This window comes from Pyrgilauda ruficollis, unplaced genomic scaffold (assembly GCF_017590135.1).
Source record: "Pyrgilauda ruficollis isolate IOZ18807 unplaced genomic scaffold, ASM1759013v1 scaffold43, whole genome shotgun sequence".
In the NCBI taxonomy this organism is placed as follows: Eukaryota; Metazoa; Chordata; class Aves; order Passeriformes; family Passeridae; genus Pyrgilauda; species Pyrgilauda ruficollis.
The window spans coordinates 5,024,577-5,046,695 of NW_024525823.1; positions in this window are offsets into that span (position 1 = coordinate 5,024,577).

A 22,119-nucleotide genomic window follows, 5' to 3' on the forward strand; every position below is an offset into this window, starting at 1 on the left:
TTGAGAAAAGAAATCAACTAGCAGCAGATGCAAGGAAACAAGGGGTTATTTTTTAATTAAATGTATATGCAATTAACATATAGAAGTATAATACTATAACTACTCTTTATTAAACATTGCTAAATTAAAGTCAGAGTATTCTCCACAATTGCTCAGGGAAAATTAATTGGTTTATGTTTTATGCAAGTAGAAAGATAAGTATTTACAATGGATTAAAATATGCACACAAATAATGCTCCTAAAATTACGTATCTTAAAAAGTGTATATTTTTAAAATAAGTATATGTTTTTCCATTGAAATTCAGTATGATACTTAAGAGCTTTCCATTTTCAGCCTACAAATATGTAGTATATGCGCAGCTGAAAACTAATAATTGGAGTGCTCTGTATGGCTTTTTCTCCCCACTAAGAATCCACGTTTTGTACATAATTGTGCTGTACAGCAGATAGCACTGGACTGAACACCTGCAAAGAAATTAACTCCACTTCTATGGACTTGGAGAATACTACTTCAAAGCAGCCTGTAGCAGAGAGCATCATGCTGCCAGTCATTAAAAATTAATTTCAGGGGACTCATAGGTGCTCTGTACAAATGAATTTTATTCTATAGAATTAAATTGATCAGATTCCACAGAGGACAAAAATAGAATGTGAGTAAGTCATTGCAATCCTAACATTTCACTACACTGCATTCATAGCTGCAATCCACCTGCTTTTCTCTACTTATGCATCATTTATGTGTTATTTATTTCAATCAGTTGGGGAATTATAGCTTTATTACCGTGTTTCTATTCTACATCTGAGAAATACAACGTGCCTTAATTTGAGAAAAAGCCCATTAGTATATAGTTTTTTATTTTGTGCTCCATACCTTTGTTATTCACAGTAAGGAATTATGCACTGAAGCAGACAAGTAAAGCAATCTGGATTTGTTTTATAATAAATTGCATCATATTATGCCCAGAGGCTAGAGTAGAAAGAGTTTGTTCAATAATAAGGTCGGTTCATTAAACATTAGAGTATTGTGTTTTCTTCCAGAGTTACATGCTGATTTCATACAGAGTAATAGTGTTTGCCTCTGTAAGTATATGCTCCTACAGGCATAGATTTAGCATCTTATATACCACCATCAATAATAAAAATGGAGGGAAAACACTTCTTGTCTAAAAAAAAATACAATCTGTGTAATTGTAAATACCTGTGGATTACTAAATGACTTATTCTGAACTTCAGAGGAGGAAGGGACAGGGGAAAAGATTGGTGTTTATATATTTCCTGTGATAGAGTGTCAGCGCAATGTGGAGAACTTACACTGTCATTTTTGCTCTCAAATTGCATAGCTTAAAAGTGGAATGACAAAACAGTTCACTGACTGAAACCCAGCTTCAGTTGGACTTTTCTATACCTTTCTGTTATTTACAATTCTTTTTCTTTTTTTTTTCATTCTCTTTGAAACGAATTATGGTCATTGCAAGTGCATGGATAACTAGCAGCATTTCAGCTTCCTAGAATTAATCTGAGCCAATGAAGTTATTTTCACCTATACCAGAGAAGTGCCAAGCTTGATATATGGGATGGACATAGAAGCTGTTGAAATCCAGTGTTCTGTTCCTAGCTCACTGCTGAATACCTCTAAAAATCAAATGTTCTTCTCAAGAGTCTGATTGAACAGCACATCACACAAGTTTCAGCTTCTTCTGCTGGTCTGACACATACTAGTCTGACAACATTTTTCTGTGAAGAACTGTTTTCATTATGCTTTTTGCAAAGTGCTTTGGAAAAAAAAATACAGTATATTTTAATTGTTAAGTTTGCTGAATAGCAGTTGCCAGATACGTCACAACAGCCTTTTAGAATGACTGTACTAAATGAATGAGGCTCATAAAAGCCAGCTATGCTAATTACACTGTTTAGGAAAGGGAAAATACTAACACATATTTCTTTCGTGATGACTAAAGACATTCAAAATTGCAAAGCAAGGGAACTGTTATCTCCCAATTTTGTTAGAATTCAAGAACTTTTTAAAAAGTCTGTGAAATTATGCTTGAGAAATGCTAGTCCATATGCTGTTTTAAAACCAAAATATATAACTCATGTCAGGCTGCCTGGAGCGTTTTCTGTCTCCTTCCTCTGCAGAAACAAGCCAAGTCCTCATCTCGTGGATTGAGTTCAGATTCTGAAGTATTCTAGGCTAAGGGCAGCAGATAAAAAACAAACTTTCATGTACAGTTAGTCTTAGTATTCTGAATGTCATATAATCATTACTTATTCCAAGTTTTACAGACTGTAACTAAATATGGACAGAGACAGCCAGAGCCTGCATGAGCCTGCATTGCTAGAACATCTAGAATATAACAAAATTCAAGTATAAATCACTTGCACCAACACAGAGAGAAATTAGATGGGTTGCATTCTTGTCTGATAGGGAGAGTTTATAAGACCAGTTTACAAGTTTTCATTGCCCTTTGGCCTACTTCAACTTAGAAAGACTATTCTAAGGATATTCTATGGTTCTACCATGAATTATCTGGGGATGCAATCTTTCTTCTTATCTACAAAAACCTTTTCACCCAGATCACAAGAGAGAAGAAATAACACCATGATAAGGAAAATGATGCAGTTCAATGAATTAATTGTAAAAAAAGAATTATCAGAAAAGGTTGGGAATTGCCCTGTCTTGGAGAAGTAAATTGACCTTGACTGTGGGAATGTAAAAATATTTTATCTGCAACCAGCTAGAGGTGTCATAAAGTAAATGGTAGATGACATAAATTAATCCATGTTTCGCTTGGTGATAGAAGCAACAGTGTTGGATTTTTTCTTTTTTATTACCATGAAGAAAATATGCAAAGGAAGATGAAGGTGGTGGGGAGAGGAAGGTGGAACTGAGATTTCTCAAAAAGATAAAGGCATATGCATGGCAGGTATGTCACTGCATTTGTGGGAGGATTGTGCCTTTTTGGGGTGGCACTGGGAAGAAATGAAGATACTCTATAACTACTGAAATAGCACTAGAAATTCATGTGGGGAAATGACTCAAATTTGATTAATATAATAATTTTTAAAAGTGCAGCAGCCATAAAGTGAGAGCATTAAGCAAAATCTATGTTTGAATTAACATTTTCATTGGCTAACCAATGAAATATATTGCAACTAGAATTCCAAGATTTTTTTAATTTCTGTAATTTTTTACATAGTTGCCAAAAATCACCTAAAGAGAAGGAGCACAAGCATTGGAAGGTTTGAATGTAACTGTTCCCAACCTGATATTATAACTATCTTAAGTTATAAAATTGTAAAACCTGCTTAAAAACTACCCAGAAATCTTAAGAGGAAAATTTTTTTGCTTGTGAATTTCAGCTGCAGACAAAATCAGAATTCACTTTTTAAGCAAGGTATTTTGACAGAGATACCGTTGAGAAATATTCACATGATGAAGAAGAATATTTTTTTTTTTAATTACACTTTGGGGGGGAAAAGAAGAGCTGTTAGGGAGCATCAGTGGAGAAAAGAAGGCACCAGCCTTTTAGATGCTTCTTTAAATGCAAGAAATTGTCAGGTAGTCCTAAACTGAAAAATAACAATAACACAAAATTACTGGCAAATACTTATTCCTCTCAGTACTAATTTGCAAACAAGGCAATACCAGAATGTTTGGGTAATGTGCTTTTGATTCCCATTGTAAATGAATTTACAAAATGTGATTAAACTTTATCTGCATCTTTTAGTTAGAGGGCTAGTTAAACCCAAGTTATGCACAAAGATCTGAAATGAACTTGAACAGAATCTCCCAGTAGGACCTGTGAGAGTGGCAATATAATTAAAAAAAATATGTATTCAGATGAGAAAAAAAAAGATCCAAGGTCCATAACACTAGAGGATAGACAAGGAAAAGCTGTAAATACTAGGAAAAGAAAGTGGAAAACCTTAAAAGCAATGTAATTCAGGTGGAAAATAAAACCTTTTTGAAAGTAAATATTAACTACAACAAGCTTTCCAGAATGCAGCCTAAGGTATTATGATAAGTAGGAGTAGAATAATTGAATCTGGGTATCATTTATTGCAGAAAATACCCTTTAGATCACCAAATCTAGACATAAACTTAACACTTCCAAGTCCACCACTAAACCAAGTCCTTAAGGGCCTCCTCCGCACATTTTTTAAATACCTCCAGGGACAGTGACTCCACCACTTCTGTGGGCAACCTCCTCATGACTTCAGCACCATCAGCTTTGATGGCTTTCTTTGGGTACATTCCAGCACCTCAGTGTCCTGCTAGTGAGGGGTCCAAATCTGAAAATAGGATTTAATGTCTGCCCTCAATGGTGCCAAGTACAAAGGAGAATTAGAAAGAAGAATATTGTACTGCAGTTTATCATCATATTAATACATTCACTTAGAGATTATTATACTGCCTATTGAGTCCTCTAATACCACTTTACATTTAAAATGTAGCATTATTAATTTGTGTTGGTAACCCTAACAGTATTCATTAAATGAATAATTTGTGCATCTGTGAGTTTCTATATCATGCTGCTTATTTACACTTGTGACTTGTCTTGTTCAAGTGCAAATAATGAACAGAATCCAATCAGAATGTTAAATGTCTATATCACAAAGTCATTGAAGAGGAATTTGTGGTGAAAGGTGAACTTTCCTAACTGAGATGTTCTAACAAGACATTGAAACCAAGGAGAGAGTTTTGCAACTTGTAGAGGTTGAGTTCTTTGCAAATGAATCAAGCACAAAATATTACTCCTACACATTTCCAGGTTTTTTGGGGGAAAATACTTTTATTCCAATCAGAAACAACTAGAACTGCAATAATCATGTTATTGTGCATCTAACTAGATGATAGCCCAAAGTATCTTAAATAAAAGTTTTACGCTGTAGCTTTTAAACAAATTCTTGAACTGTGCCCACAGGTACACTTGAAAATAAATACACGTACACGGTGTCTAAGAAAGCTGAAAAGATCTTTTTGTAAGTAAAGGATTCAATATGTTAAAGTAGGACATCAGTGTTAAGAAATGAATATAAGTGTTGAAAACAGTATTACTGGATTATGGTGTTAATATTTGCTGCCTTTAACCCTGTTTTGATAGTTGCTAAATTCAAACTTATACGAAAAATTTGGAAAATTGATTACAAAAATAAAGAAAATACAGACAATGATAGGTTTAAATGGAAAGAATATGAATTTTATTTTACAAATAAGGAATTTACATTTCTACCAAATATCTGGCCAAAACTTTTTGCCTGTTTCATAGAATGAGTCTTCTTGACCTGTTAAGCCATTAATTTATATTCCAGACATTCAAGATTTTATATCAGAATAATAACCCTGCTCTCTCTCCCTTCAAGTCCTAGATTGAAGCATAAATTTATTGTGATTGAATACGCCTTTTTGTGAACAGCATGTGCTAGCCCTGCAAAACCTAGACTGCTGCATTAAAATAAAATTAAAGGAAGTCACAGTGGTTGCATTATTATGAAGACTAACTGCTAGAAAAACAGAAAGAAGCAGCTTATATATATTTTTTTTTTAATAAATACTACCAATAGTATTTTCCTCTTAGCACTTCCAGAGTGGAGGAAGCCACAGAATTGGTAAAACATCTCTGGTTTGATTTTGTTTAAAAATAAACAAAGACTAAAATAACAAAAATCTGCTGCTGCTATTGTCAAGAAATATTTTTTCTGTACTTCTTCATAGGCCTAACATTTTTTGAGGGGACTTTTTTTTCTCTGTTATGGCATACTGTTGTGTATTTTTGTGATCTCTTTCTTAATAAGATTTTGTTATCATTCAGTGAGCACACCTTTACAGTGATCAAAACCTACTTAATGATGATGGCATCAAAAATGAACATTCCAGCAAATGCACTTATCACTTATGTCAAGTCAATTCAAGTGTTTTTTCATCCCTTATCTCAGCCTGTCATGACTTAAACTGCCCTTGCCCATAGCAGAAATAAGGTTGTCAAACTAAATTTTCAAATTTATCAGTTTAAAGTCTGCTTTTAGGGCACTCAAAGTTATCTGTGTTGAATTAATTGCACAAATGCAGAGATCTCTGCTTTATCTATATGCTTGTCTGTAAAACCATCAGCTGTGTTTCAACTCACTCTTAAGTCTGACAAGGAAAAAAAAGGATTAACAAATATTTTAAAAAAGTTTAAAATGCAGTGTGGTGAGTTGACCTTGGCTAGCTCCTAGGTGCTCACCAAGCTGCGCTGTCACTCTCCTCCCCAGCAGGATGGAGGAGGGGAGAGAAAATAAAATGGAAAGAAACTCATGAGTCAAGGTAAAGGTAGTTTAATAAAGCAAAACCAAAGGCCACTTGCAGAAGCAAATGAAAATGAATTATTCTCTAATTCCCATCAGCAGGTGACGTCCGGTCACTTCCCAGAAAGCAGGGCTTCAGAATGCATAGCAGGTACCTGCCAGACAGACATCATCATAATGAATGCCCCTATTCCTCCTCCTTTCTCCGAGCTTCTGTTGCTGAGCAGCTATCACCTAATGCAGAACCCCCTTTGGTCAGTTTGGGTCAGATGTCCTGGTTGTGTCCTTTCCCAAGATTTTTCCCACCCCCAGAGGGAAAAGTGAGGGGAAATGTCAGAGAGCTGTGCCAGCACTGCTCAGAAGTAGACAAAATGTGTTAACAAAACCATTTTGGTTACCTGCATAAAGCACAGAGGTATGGGAACTGCTATGGAAAATTAATTCCATCTCTGCTACACCCAATACATACAGTTTTACCATGAGAAGGCATTCTTTGATATGAAAAGAGAAAGAAAAATCACTTCAGATTCACTGGACTTGAGTAACAAAAAAAAACCAAATACTGAAATATTTTCCATTAATTTTTATGTGATTAAGGTTTTTTTAAGAACAAGTTTTTTTTTATATTCCAGCTCCACTATAAGAGATCCCTGGAGGTTAGAGATGGTTAACTCCCACCTTGTGTTTCAGTTCCTCAAAAATTCAATCATTTACCCTCCGGGAATAAGTTCCCTTGAAAACAATTTCGCTTCAGCCAGCTGTTGAAAGGTAGCCTTTAAAATAAACATTATGGAATTTCACACTTCAGCAGTTAAATGTAGTGAGACTGATGATAACATGACAAAGGATTTGGTATTTTCCTTGTAGATATATCAACTTTTTATTAATTAGACTTCTTGTTCATTGATGTTGATCATCACCCTTGTCCCCAGTAACATCCATAGGTATCAAACAAAATGTTTAAAAATATTCACAATACATTGTTATAGTAGATTAAATACAACCACAAGTAACAAAGTTGTTTGTGCTCTGCTTTGGGATTTGATGAATGGCATCAGAAATTAGCAATAAGACAGCATTATGAGAAAAAGGAGAAAGGATTAACTTCATATCCGTTTTCTGTTTTCAGTCCTGTTCTTGTCTTGGGAGTGCATACATTTTGTCCCCACTTCTTCTTTTATTATAGCATAGCCTTTCAATTGTCATGAGACTACATAAACTCTTCACCATTTTTCGTTTCATTTATTAAGCAAATGAAGCAAAACACTGTGGAAATAAATTATGTATTAAAATTGCAGGCAAAACAGATTTTAACACTTATAGAAAACCAGGAAAAATCGACTGGTTTAAGAACACAAAACTCTTAGTTGCTGTGATCCATTAGGCATGAAGGAAATTTAGCAGGTGTGAAAGAGCCGTGTGGTGGCACCTTTGCCAATAAGCAGATGCTTACCCAGTCTTTTTCACTCCCCATCCTCAGCAGGACAGAGGAACAAAATAGGATGAAAAAGCTTGTTTCCTGGAACACCTGCTACCAAAACTTTGCCATCTACACCCAGTGCAGATGTGAATAAGGCTCATTTGTTTGATCATTGCTGTAATGTGTCTGGATACTGCTCTCAGAACTCATACTGACATCCTGGTTTTTGCACAATTCCCAGTGGGTACTCATGGATTCATGTTTGTGCACCATGAGTTAGAATGAGCAAAAGAAACAAGATGCTTTGCCCTCGTTAGGGCAGTGTTGAACATAATTCATAACATTTATTTTTTTTTGTTTTGTTTTGTTTTTTTAACAGTCTAGTCTTCTTATATTAGTAACATTGAATATTACTTTGGAAAATATTAACTCATTAGGCTAAAATGACCACACTATCTCATCATAAGTGAGAGAGGTAGACAGTGCTTACACATTAGCAGTCTCAGAATAACATGGATAGCATTTTGGATGACTTCATGTTTTCATTAATGAAACTACTTTTTGTGCTATTGAATGTGCACTTAGACCTGCAGGTAAGGGTTTGCCCTGAGCTGCAAGGATGACTCAGTTTTCCAAACTTCAAAAATGACCTCTGGATTAATTTGGTGTACAAATGCAGCTAGACTGAGTGGACAGTTTAATTGGTTTGTTTTCTGGGAGTGACAAACATTTACTGTTCTGTTTTGCCAAAATGGATGAACATTACAGGGACTGAAGGATCATCCCAAAATAAGGCAGATGCTGTAACTGGGTGTCATTAGTCACCTGTTAATGCTATGACTTTGGACTTTGGATATTTGTCCCAAATATAGAAGTTTAACGGAAAATGGAGTGGCACACTTAATCTGGGGCTATGTTCTGAAATAGGCAAAAATAACAATTATTTGTTTACTTTTATAAAATTTAGCCTATTATAAGGATAATTTGTAAAATAGGCATAAAAAATATTGAGTAATGGCAAGTTTTAGCATTCTAATCTAAGACAAACTAGCTCAGTTTTTTTGATATCTTTTCAATGTAATGGTAGTTTTGAACTTTGATGTGTGGTAGAAAAGATTCTTGTGTTAAAAGCTCTTAATATTGAATGGCAGTGACCGACATAAAATAGCAAGTGTTCTGGTCTGGAATTCATCAATATTTCCTGAAGTTTTTCAGAGGTTCCTACTCATGCAGAACCTCAGATAAGCATTTATGGTATCTGATTATTTTTCTAAGTGTTCTCTTGACATTAGGATTTATGCCTTCAAGATAATAAAGTAAAAGATTATTTGACACTTGAATTATGTAACAATATTCTTTTGGCAATTGACAATAGAAATCAATAATACAAAAGAGGAAGTGTCTTAGAACACTTTATATACATGTAACTACATTTTTTCTTTTAAAATTGATAGCAAAAAATGTACTTTTTTTCCAAAATATAAACAAATTGCCTCTTTTTTATCTAGATATTGAGAAGAATGAATATACTTGCTTTTTAAATTCTCTTGCAAATGTCAAGGCTGTGACCATGTCTGATCCAGAGGAGATAAGGCATCTTTAGTTCGTTCAGTATTTCTGCCTGAATAATGTTTTCTCGTCAGTACTTCTGCATGGGTAATGTTTTCTAATCATCTACTAATTTTAAGTCCTCTTTTCCAAACTCTGCCAGTGTATTGAATTCTCAGAATATGGTACCCAAAACTCAGTGAAGGCTATCTGTGCAGGATATACCAGTACCTAACAGAACCAGAGGATTTCACACATTACAAACCCACTTTCAGTTCTTAGCTTGGTATTTACCTTTCTTATAACTTTATGACAATGTTGATCTATGTTCTTTTTGTTGATTTTAAACACATCAGTTTCTTCAGGATTGCACCTGACCAGACGTTTTTCGTCTTGGTTTTACGTACTTGATATTTTGCACCTAAATACAGAATTTTTCATTTTACCTTCTTGGATTGTGGCCTACTTTTCAACCATGTCTCCAAATTTTCTAGATAATTTTACATTTTCATTTCAATATCCAACATGGAGGAAGACCATCACAGGTGGGATTGTCTGAAAATTAACAAGAATACTTCCTATGCCTTTATCTTAGTTACTAATTAAAACATCAAAGAGTACCAAAACTAGAAAAAACCTCTGGATCCTACTAAGTGCATCTTTTTCTTTGACAATTGATAGCAACAGCCTAACAACAAATTTTCTAGTTTTCTTCTCCCATTTGAAATAATTTAATTTTCTTGTGTTTCTTTCTCTACTTCACAGGTAACAAAGTTTTATAAGGATGGATACTCTTTAGTTTAGATTAAAAATTATAACAAAAATTACTTTGATCATATATATTTCTGAAAAGAAACTAAACTGGTTATTATTTCTTTCTTGTTGTCTAACTGCTTGAGAATTATTTCATTGAATGATAACAACTGCCTGCATTCCTTATGTACTTCCCTCTATTATAGGCACAAAGCTTCTTTTGTTCTAGTCTTCTAGAACAGTTTCCTATCTTCCATAGTTTTTAAAAGAAAATTTATGTGTTTTTGAGGAACTCCATTGTGAATTTCACCAGTCAGAACTGATTTGAAAATATCTAACTTCTGTAAGCACTCTCTAAACTGTTTTTTTTCTGTTTTACCACTATGTTCTTGATACTGCCAATCAGCTAATCAAAACTGACTTATTTTTGTGAAGAATGAACTTAAAAGGCATTAAACATGCTGTCTCCTCAGCCCTAGATTTTCATTCCTGCTTTTCAGCAAATCAACATATCTTCCTTTTCCAGAGATATTTGTAAAGAAACCATTTCTATATCACCAAGTCATGGGATTTTTAAAATAAATCTTCATCATCATTTATTACATTTGTCCACAAATTTTATTTTATAATAGTCATCCCTACTGCTCAAATTTTTTTTTTCCATTATGCAGGATTTCTTGATACAGCCCAGCTGATCTCTCATGACCATCCTAGCTATATGCTGGTTGAAATAGTTTGCAATTATGCCCTTGATTTTGTTTAAAGAACCCCAAAGTGCCCTAAATATCTTTTCCCCTTGTGCACGCCAAAAGAAATGTCCTCACTTTTATCTCATTTCACTATTTTTACGCTTGTGAAACCTTTTTTTTTCCTTTCCCCCTTTCTGACTCCATATGATCCTTGCCATCACAGTTGAGTTCTGCTTTCACATTCTCAGCAACAGCATAATGCCAGAAAGGAAACATTTCTGGGACTGGGTCCACACATTACCTGAAATGAGCTATCCTCAGTGAGCAGCTCTTTCAGGGCCAGGATCCGAGGTCTCTTTTTACACCTGTGATACCAGCCCAAAGTGATCCTTCTGGCATCTGTATCTAGGTGTTAGTCATAGAAGAATCCTCTATGCAGCTCACTTTAAGCACATGAATTTAAGTTGGTTTCTCAAGATTACCTACATCTCTAGGTTTTTCTCCATATTCTATACAGAGCAAATTTTGTTTTGCAATTTTACAAGAAGCTTTTTCTAGCAAAATAAAAATACATTCTTCAAAGTGTGACCTTGTCTTTTTCCCTGGAATTTAGACTACTATGAATATAAACATTTTAGTAATCTTGAAGAGGTAAGGGTTTTGTATTTGAAACTATCTCAGAAGCAGAAGTTATATAATCCACACCCTTTCAGTTTTTAAAATGGTAACAGAATAATAGAAAAAGGGTTGCATATTGTTGAAAGTTGAGTTTCTGCTAAAATTACATGAGAGTTTTCTCCACAGTTTTACAATTCCCAATTGTATTCTAAAAGTACTCACTAGAGACAAAATGTAAATGGTAAAGAACATCTCTTTATCTGAGGAGAAAAATAAGTTCTTATACACATCCTTTCACCCTAACGGAAGAGTCTTTTCTGCCACTTTTCCACTTCCTTCTCTAAAAATAATGAAAAAGCCTAAATAGTAATAATTTCTTTTCTTTTTTTTTTTTTTTTTTTCACAGCCCAATCACACAAAGCACCTTTTCAGAAACAAGATGAATTTATATTTAAGTGAGTGAAAATCTCATCCTAGTCAAGACACTGGAAATGTCTATCAACTGTGTCTAAATTTAGGAGATGTGCACAAGGTAGACAAAGACAGCAAAAATCACCCTTGAGGATATTTAGAAGAAAATCTTCCACCTGTAAAACTGAAATGATAGCAACCATTAACTACTAGGGATGTGTTTCTTGTCAATTTTCTGAAAAAGGAAGTGCATTTACTAAAAAGATAAAATGTGACTGTCAGACTGAAAAAACAAAGGACACAGAAAACCCAAGAAGAGCATGACAAAAACAACCAACAAACCAACCAACCAATAAAAACCTCACAGAGAAAAGAGAAAAAGAAACCTACCCCATGCACACACACATCGACACACACAAATACACACACACAAAAAGATGTTTCTATATACACTGTGAAATCCCACTTAATGCTAATATGGGCTTTGTTTTTTCTTCTATTCTAGTATAGTGTTCAGAGACAACACTAAACATTGAAAGAAATAATGGCTACCTCTATTCAAAGCAAAGATTTTAAAACATATAATTAAGCAAGTACATTATACATGTGTGTATTCTATATATTTATATAATTTATATTATAGAAATAATGCTCAGTGCAGCATTCCTTATTCATGGCTGAACTTTTATTTAAATTATGTAAGGCAGAAATTCCAGCCCTCTCCATGAGACATTGCACACTCAAGAAAAGAACATTATCTCTTTCCCAAATTGTCCACCAGTATTAACAGGCAGGTCTCCAAACATCTTGAAGTATAAGACAAGTAGGAGGTATTTACAGATATTTTGATAAGTAGAAGTCACAGAGCATCAGCAGGATTGTTTAAAACATGGATTGATTGACAAAGAAAGCTCCAGGGACTGTGAGAATTCTAAAGAATAACAACATAGTGACAGTTCTTTTGAAGAAAAACACTAGAAATGGGAATGGAAATTAGCTTTGCTCATAAGACAGACTCCTTTGGGGAGGCAGGGGAGGGAAGTCCTATGTTAGTGCTTGCATTAAATCTCCTTTCACATTTAATTTCTTTTCTCTGAAAAGTAACTGAAGGAAAACATGCTTCAAAGACCCTTTTCTGGCTAGAAAAGGGTAAAGTGAACATCTCAAGAAACTTTCAATGGGGCTGATATAAAAGTCACAGACACATGAGTATGGCAAGGCTTTATTTCTTCAAAAGGTTTTCACAAGTTGTGGGGGAGAGTAGAATGCCCCAGGTGTATGTACCGTCAAGCAAGTTTTAAAAGATTGCATCAGAATATACTACCAAACTAAAACCAAGAAGCTATCATGATCAGTGATTGCTCCTTTAACTTTTTTAGCTGGTGGGAATCACAACAGAAGATAGTTGAGCAAACGAGAACCTACTTGAGTATGTAGGTGAGTGTGTGTGCACTTTAATAACAGAAGAGACTTTAAAGTAAAAATATGTAAGAGAAAAAAAATGTTGTTCATTATAAAAATTATAAGGATATTTAGTGGCCATGTGTTGAAAAAATTATTTTTTTAAAAAATACATAAACTTGCAAGAAGCCTTGTAAGTATTTCATATGTGCTCATGCCCAGGTTGCTATATAAACATTTTTACAAGCTTAGAAAAATCTAACAGAATCCCCAATAACAACTAACACACAAGTGCACAAATGCAAACAAATTCTGAATTTGATCAGTTCAAGAAAGGAATCTTGGTGCACGCTATTAAATTCTCTGTGTTCTTTTACATCTGTACTATATATAGAACAACAAATAAAGACTTGTTTTAATGAGGCAGATTTTTTGTATAGCTGGATTCCACTATGCACAGGGTATGAGCCATTTCTGAATATGAGAACTGAACAAGAACAGTTCGGTTTTCCATGCCTGTAAAAAGAACCATCCACTGAGCCAAATTTCCTCAGCGCCCAGGAGAAAAATCAGCAGGGGTAAGGAATGTGTTGGCTGAAAATGCTTTTAACAGTTAGTCTGGCAATTGTCTGTGTTGTTAATGTTTGGCTGGACCAAGCTGGCCTAACCTATTGCCAGCATAGCTCAGCATGAGAACTACATCAGCAGTGTAGAATGCAAATAAGTTTCACAGGAGAAAAACAAATGCACATTACAGAGGAAACTTAAACATCTGGGCATATGTGCTTCAAAAAATATGATGCATTTAACTCTGGACCAAAAAGTTTGTCTCAGAAAACACAGTCCAATGGATATGTTTATATGAACATTCAGAGATGCTTAAAATGTCAGAAAATCTTTAGGATTGATCAATATTTTGATGACACTGACCCAGATAGACTACTGTAGGTATAATTTTTCTAAAGAACACCTATTGGCTCTTAATAACCTGAATAACTCTGAGTGTCTTTTGCATGCATTGACAGCCAGCTTGTAAAGAATCCAAAATGGAATTTATGTTTATATACTTTGCTGATGTCAAGGAATTTCTAAGTCCCAGTGTTCTGCTGGAGTTTATCTTCTTGGCTAAAACACTTAAGAGGTGTGGAATTTACAGACAACTTTAGATTAGTACTCAATTTCAATATTTATGCTGTACTGTGCTTTACTAAATTGTATATTTTATAAATGTACATTTCATTCAGTTCCAAGTGAAGAGTTAAGGAAGAAACTCAGTGCTTGGGAAGTTCTAAATTTTCTTTTTGGGTTATTTGTTTGGGGTTTTTTTAATTTCTCAATCACTTCCTGTAAACATCTTGATGTATGTTGTAAATTAGAGTTCTTCAAAGCAACTCTATTATCAGTGAGACAATACTTGAATGGTTATCATCATCCTTTCCAGCTGGATTTGACAACTAGTAAACCTCAAAAAAGACAAGCTTGACTGCAATCATGACTGTGACTGTTGCATGTAGTATCACTTCTGCTGGTCTAAAGACCACAATATAAAATGAAATTAATTCACTTGAATATTGAATAAAATTCTAATTGCTTTCCCATATTAAGTTTTTACTGTGCCACAGGTTTTTTTATGCTATCAGAGCTATCTGTATAATGGGGAAAATTATATGCTATCTGTTGCCAAGACATCCTTTATTAATCCATGTTGCTCGATTATTTATGTGAAAGGAAATTTAGCAAGTCAAAATACTAATTTTTCATTTTGAATTCTATCTTTAATCAGGCTAACTAAAACAGAGCTCAAATCTGAAGTTAAGCAATTTGTTTATATCAATGGCATTTCAGTATTTTTCTAATTGCCTACAAAAAGAAAAGATTACTATTTACACAGTTTTATTGGAAATATTATGTGTAAACTAGAATTTTAAAATGTTTTCATTATGTTGAAAGAATAAGACTAGAATATTAACTAGAAAGGGAGCAAAATTTTTTCTATGTATGTAAAAAGAAAATAAACTGCCCAAAATTATCAGAAAAACAATGTATTTTACAAAGTATTTTAAATAATAATTAATATATTTAAAAGTTATCAACTTCACTAGTTACAATCAATTTAATTCCTCATCATGTTAAATGAAGGAAGAATATAAAAAAACCCCACAATACAACTTTTTCCGTTTCTTTAGGTCTCAGGAGGAGAAAGGCCGTATTATTCACCCCTCACATTATCATGTTGTGTGGAGTTTTAGTTTGTTTTTTGATTGTTTTCTTTCAGGTTAAGCATATAATAACAATTAGAGTGTATTATTGCAAAAAGAGGAGATATTTCAACAAATTTCATTATTACAAAGATGCGCAACTTTGTCCGAAAAGCACCTGTAGCATTTTAGTCTTCACTTGATAGCCTGTGAAGACCAGTGCCCTGAAAAGATTTAGTAATGCAAAATTTTGTGCAGTCAATTTACTTCCCATGGGCAAAAGTTCAAGTGCATAAGTTCAAGTGCATTTCCTGCTTGATATCTCCTTGTTGTGTAAAGGAGAACAGAAGGGAAAAAAACCAACCTTCTTTACAAGAAATAAGAAATTAATTTTACCAAAGTTCGATCTAGTTCCTTATCTCAAGTTAGAACTTTGTAAAACCTTATCAATATGTTATGGTTAAAGCTCTAGTTTATATGGCAACTTGTAGTATATAAAGTTAGCATTATAAGTTTTATGCTATTTTAAAAATCTGTAGACCTGTGGATTATGAGAAGAGCATAATTTCATATTGTAATTTCATTCACACGTCACTCAAAGCGATGTCAGGATACAATAACTTCTGGGATTTGAGGACTGTATTCTCACAGTTTTTTATTCAGAGATCATATCTACAGGTTCAAATAACCTAATAATGTGTACTTGATTTCTCATGCTGAATGTTATCATCTCAGTCATGAATATTGCATACAAAGAAAAAAGTCCGTTTTTGTTTGTTGACTATCAGATAGGTATGGAAGCATGAATTATCCTTTTATACCGTGTTTAATATTTAACCGTGCTATCCTCATTTTATTACAGTAACATTTCACATCTTAGAAAATAATGTCACAAGGTCTACAATTATTATAACAATTTCCTTATATTTCAGAGTTTGATGTCATAAGTAAGAGGCTTGATTTTCAGTTTTGCAGGGGAGAGAGGATTCTTCTTTTTTGTAAATCCTTCAAGATAAGGGCTCACATGTTCATTTATGTAGCTAATTGTATAAAAACTGTTTTCTTCTCTCTTAAACGCATGCATGAATGAAAGACAGTACTAAAAATGGAGAATTTATATTAATGGTCAGTCAATAATGGCACACAGAAAAAGGGGAAAAAAAACAGAAAAGGATAAAAGAAAATAAAGACAAAACAGTAATAAAGTTTTAAAAATCAGTAAGAAATCAGTGCATATCAATTGATGATTTAACTGAAAGCTCATTTTCTTTCATTAATTCTTCCAGGTGGAATATCATAAGTTTTCAAAAGTAGGAATGCAGCGTGCTTAAGTCCCTGAAGTTGTGATTCATACTCACACAGCAAGCCATCCTAAGCTATAATCCCTTTCACATGGCATTTTATACAATGCAGCTTTATTTATTTGAGCAAATACCTGCAGCTATACCTAGAGGGTGCCTTAATCAATGGTGGGGCTGGGCACAGCTGCTCAGCTAAACAAATGGCTGAACATTTGTCCAGGTGTAAGGATAGAAATCCAGCATGGTTTTGGGCAGTGCCAGCTGTCATCTTCCCAGACAAATCACAGACAATTTTAGGGGGTTAGTGCATTCATAAAAGGTTGAATGGAATTATCTCATTTCAGAGGCTGGGATGGTTTAATCCCATAGTCACAGCCAGACTCTGAGAGTTGGCATATGCACTAGGGAAGAAGCTCTTTTCTATATTGTTTAGCATTTTACATGGAATATACTTACCGTGTATGCAGCACTGGAGCTTCTGAAAAGCACAGCTGAGGTCACTTGGTCTGTTCAGCCTGGAGAAGAGGAGACTGAGGGGAGACCTCACTGCAATTACAACTTCCTCATGAGGGGAAGAGGAGGAGTAGGCACTGATCTCCTCTCTGGTGGCCACGGACAGGACATGAGGGAATGGCCTGAAGCTGCGTCAGGGAAGATTTATGTTGGACATTAGATAAAGATTCTTCACCCAGAGGGTGGCTGGGCACTGGAACAGGCTCCCCAGGGTCACGGAACCAAGCCTGACTGAGTTCAAGTAGTGTTTGGACAATGCCCTCAGACACATGGTGTGACTCTTGGGGACGTTCCTGTGCAGGGCTGGGAGTTGGACTTGATGATCCTTGTGACCCCTTCCAACACTACTTATTCTGGGATTCATCATTTACAATGACGAAATCTTAACAAGTTCACCCTGAGTTTTCTCTGTGCTTAGGGGAAAACTGTGTCTCAGAGTAGCATGAATGTGATGTATAATTCATGCAGATTACATGTTTCCATAACAAAAAAGTCAACTGGGGCTGTATTCCTGATTTTAACATCTCTTCTCCAAAAATAAAACCTTAATTTAGCTACAAGGAGAGCATCGAGAAGCAGCAAAAAATTAAAGTGACGCAGAGCTACCATCTCTTTTTTCACTGAAATTCAAAAAATGCTGAATCCCCAAGTACACAAAGTGGAGATTTTCAGCATTTCCATATTAGCAATGCATTATTTCAAATAACGTGCAAATTGATAACTATTCACTGAAGGTATCTATGCATAATTTAAAACTGTAAATTACTTCAAGCTTTTGGCAATTTGATAAACCACAGGTCATGGTAAAAAGACAGTTAGCTAGGTGTCCAGGTACAGTATATAAAAGCAGAGTTCTAACCTACCCATATTTTTAAGATTTTTATAATAAGTGGGATGGTACATCTTCTTTAGAGCTGTTTAACTTAAGATTCTGAAATATATTCTTAATTTCTCCTGGTTTGCACAAGAAGACATTGCAAACTGCTTCTAACTTGTGTAGAGCAAGTCTTACAGGAGAGTCCTTATTCTAGGAATTGAGAGTATCTTTCACACTCAGTGTTAATCCAGGATGAAGGCCTCTTAAAGCTATTAAAAGGACCATGATATCATGGACATCCAGTGAAAATTAGTTTTAACTTACACTTGCACGACCTTTTACTTAGTTTTTAAATATATCAGTAAGCTTCCATGCAATTTTTCCTCATTGTATTTCCTGTTTTAATTTTGTCTTTACATGTTTTTTAGTGTATACTTATATATATATACTCTCAATACAAATGAAGAAAAAAGACTGTTGCTGAAAAATATGAACATATTTTTTCTCTGCAATGCTATATTTAAGGTGTTCACATAAAACTTCATGTTACTCATAAATGTCATTACTATTTTATAGCATGATGTATAAAGAATGTGTGTCATGAAGAGATTTGACTCAAAGAATGTTAACTGCCTCCTGACTTTGCTGAAGTTTAGAGAAAAAAGACAATAAAGCTCTGCTGAGATAACACATATTATTCAAAGACATATAATAGTTTCTAAAGACAAAAAAAAATCTTTTTATTTTGGAAGATAACAAGGAAGGTAGTTTTATTGTACTCCAGCTAATTTTGTTACCACATAAAAAATCTGATCTACTGAGAATTTTTTATCCAAATAAGGGACTTCAATTATCACTGTGGAAAAGAGGTGACATTCAAAGCTGATATATGGAAAACCCACATCTGTCAGTCTATATTTGAATGTCAATAATACATGTTATTCCAGTGAGAGGAGATCTTGCCTGAGGAAGAAAAATTCTAAGCCTGTCAGAAGATAATTTCTTTTATAGCAAATGGAGAATCACTTACCCACGTTTAAGATTTTCTACTTGTGGTATTTCAGTTATAACAGCTGGGTTTAGCAGAATGTGGTTTTAATATGCCTTTGCTAATGGAGTATAGAAGTGGTAAGGACAAATCATGTGAAAGGAAAGAGGAACAAAGAAATAAGGAATCATTACTGTGGTAGCTCATATTACTTAATTTGTAACTGAAACTGATGTACAAACCTCCACATAAGGAAGACGAAGAACCCTCAAGAAATCTTTTAAGTGTATGGAACTCAACCACTGGATTTAGAGTAAATGCTGAGTTAACACAGTTCTAAATGTTAAGTAATCTGCATGTAGGGTTTGTGATTTTGTATTTTTATCAAATAGACTAAATAATATCCCCTTCCTAGATCTTGATATTTCTGAAATAGTTTTTAATCATGACGAAGGTGAGTTCTCAAGTTAGTAATAATGTTTCCCTGCCATCTTTTGCAAAGAAAAATTAATTCTGACACTCAGTGATGTAGGTAGACCCAAGAAAGACCAAGGTCAGAGCTGAATTATTCAGAGTCCCACTGCTCAGGCAGTATGATGAGAAACAAAAATCAACCTCTCATTATTTTATTCTTTGCCTTTCTTCCATTTAACAATATAAGTATTTGTTCTTGCAAGTGTAGTCAGCAAGCATATTTTAAAAATACTACAACTCTCATCAGAATCATAGAACCATGGAATCATTAACTTTGGAAAAGACCTCTGAGATCATCCAGTCCATCATTTGGTTGAACAATACCACATCAACTAAATCATAGCACAAAGTGCCACTTCCCATTGTTTTTTGAACTTTCCAGGAATGTTGAATCCACCACCTCCCTGGGCAGCCTAATCCAACACTTAACCAGCCTTCAGTGAAAAAATTCTTCCTGATGTCCCTCCTGAAGTTTCCCTGGTGCAGCTTAACACTGCAGGCCGGCTGCCTGGCAGAAGAGACTGACCCCTAACTGGCTACAGCCTCCTTTCAGGCGGTTGTAGAGAGGGACAAGGTCAGTGCTGAACCTTCTTTTGTCCAGGTTAAATCAACTCCATTTCTTCAGCTGCTCCTCACAGGGACTTTTGCTCCAGACCCTTTTCCACCTTCATTGCCTTTCTCTGGGTTTGCTCCAGTATCTGAATGTACTTGTTGTAGTGAGGGGCCCAGAACTGTAAACAGGACTTGAGATGTGGCCTCACCAATGCTGAGTACAGGACTCCTTGTTTGTTGCATCAGGAAATGTGTTTGGATGAAATGGCAGACACTGAGCAAAACTTTTGCCTTACTCAAAGAAATAGAGTACATTTGAATAAATTTCATACTTTCAGACTAATATATGCAGAGAAAACAACCATACATTCCATGCTTTCAAAACTGGAGGGATTCTGAAGATGATTTTTATGTTGCTCCAGTTATTATTACTACTATTTATAATCATTATTATTATTTACATCTTTCACTGTACTTTATAAGAATTGGGCATTTAATTTGTCATTTTCAGTTTTCATCTTTTCTCCTTGGTCATAGGAATATAGAGTTGCATTAAATTCATATTTTAGAATGTATCTTTTCCCATTCAAAAATTCTGGATGACAAAGCTTAGCTTGAAATTTCCATTACCAGCTTTTGTACTCCATTCTCCCAGCTATCATAAATTTGTTCTGCTAAGTTGCTCATGAGTAAATAAAGTCAAAAAGCTGTGAAACAAAACCTGTGAAATGCATCTGTAATGCCAGTTTTAGAACATCCTCATCCAAAGTCACTCTTCTTTTTTTAAATTATTGTTATTTTTGTTTGTTTTTTGGTGCTTTTCTTATTTGGTTGGTTTTTTGGGGTGTTTTGTTGGTTTTTGTTTTGGTTTTTGTTATTTTTTTTGTTTGGGCGTTTTTTTTTTTGTTTTGTTTTTGTTTTGGGTTTTTTTGTCTGTTTACTTTTTGGGTTTGTTTCCCCCATTTTGCCCTCTCTTTTTGGGAGGAAAGAAAACAATCTTCCATTAAAAAAAAATTGTCTTACTCACTTATTCCTAATTCCCCATGGAATATTCATATCAAAGACACCACAAAATATCTGGACTGAGCAGCAGTGACTGCAGCTTCACAACCAGAAAAGCAATTTTTAAAACGTACAAACGTGACAGGCTAAATATGAAAGCAAAGAACCTTCAACGGAGACTGGAGAAGAACCATGTGAACATAGTTTTCCAAATATGGCAAAAGTCAACAGAATATTGGTATTTATTAAATTATTCTTGTAGAAAGCCCAATAGATAGATGGCTACAAGTGATGGGGAGATACTGCTCCATTGGATGAAGTGTATAGAAAGGAATTGGGGCATATGGAAAACTGTTGCCTTAAATATGGTTTGAATAAATTAAGTTGTATCTCAAGTGCTGAACTTTTCAAAACTTTGGGATCTCATGAGAAAACACTCTCAGAAAATATTTTTTTTTTACTGAAGCCATCCAAGTAATGAAAGGTAATAAACAATTTTGGTTACAACTCAGCTGTCCTCCATGTTTCAGGCTTGTTTTTCAGAGATGGTAGATTAGTATTAAGTAGAATATAGGAATCTTCTTTCCAAAGTCTTTTAAACAAAAATTTTGCTAGATAAGGGACATTGCAACAGTTCTGGATATCAGTAGAATAGAACCTGAGTTGATTCTTGGGTATCCTTCCCCAAGGATTCTCTGCATACAGTTATGGCTGGTTTTAGTAACAGTATTTTTCTTCTCACTGGACATTACTTACCAGGATCTAGTTAGGAGGTGTTTGAGGACTCTATAGGATATATATCTGTGATGGTTTTACTAACTATAGAAAAGCATTTTAATGTGGAAATTGCTAAGGACTCCATTAATTTAAAGAGGGCAAATTGATTCTGTGTATGCAAAATATATACTGTGTTTTAAAAATGTTAAAACCTTGAATGAAAAGCATATTGATTGTTATAGATACGAAAAAGTTTATGCTGACAGGTTTATGATGCAATATCCAATATACACACGTATAACAAATGTATTTGTGCCCAAAGTGTTGAAAAAATAGGCGTTGCAGTAATTAATTATCTGTTTCGGTTCAATTTGCTTTCTATTGAGTACATCTCATGCTGTTTTATAGTACTTAATAAAATTTAATCCA